The following is a 536-nucleotide window of genomic DNA, read 5'->3' as shown; positions in this document are numbered from 1 at the left end:
CTATCAGCATCCTCATCCTATCAGCTTCCTCATCCTCATCCTATCAGCATCCTCATCCTATCAGCATCCTCATCCTCATCCTATCAGCATCCTCATCCTATCAGCATCCTCATCCTATCAGCATCCTCATCCTATCAGCATCCTCATCCTCATCCTATCAGCATCCTCATCCTATCAGCATCCTCATCCTCATCCTATCAGCATCCTCATCCTATCAGCATCCTCATCCTCATCCTATCAGTATCCTCATCCTCATCCTATCAGCATCCTCATTCTATCAGCATTCTCATCCTATCAGCATCCTTATCCTATCAGCATCCTCATCCTATCAGCATCCTCATCCTTATTCTGACATCATGTTGTTGATGAAAGTGGCGATGGTCATAAACATAACTATGACTAATACCATCCTTCGGCGTCCCATAAGGGGAACCAAATATACGTCCAGATAAAGTGAAGTTGATAAGATTAAATTGTGTTGATTATTACTTTTGATGCTTATGATCCGAGGCTCGTGTGCTGTATTGAATACTTTA

Source organism: Penaeus monodon, chromosome 34, assembly GCF_015228065.2.
Source record: "Penaeus monodon isolate SGIC_2016 chromosome 34, NSTDA_Pmon_1, whole genome shotgun sequence".
Classification (NCBI taxonomy): Eukaryota; Metazoa; Arthropoda; class Malacostraca; order Decapoda; family Penaeidae; genus Penaeus; species Penaeus monodon.
This window is presented reverse-complemented; position numbering follows the sequence as displayed.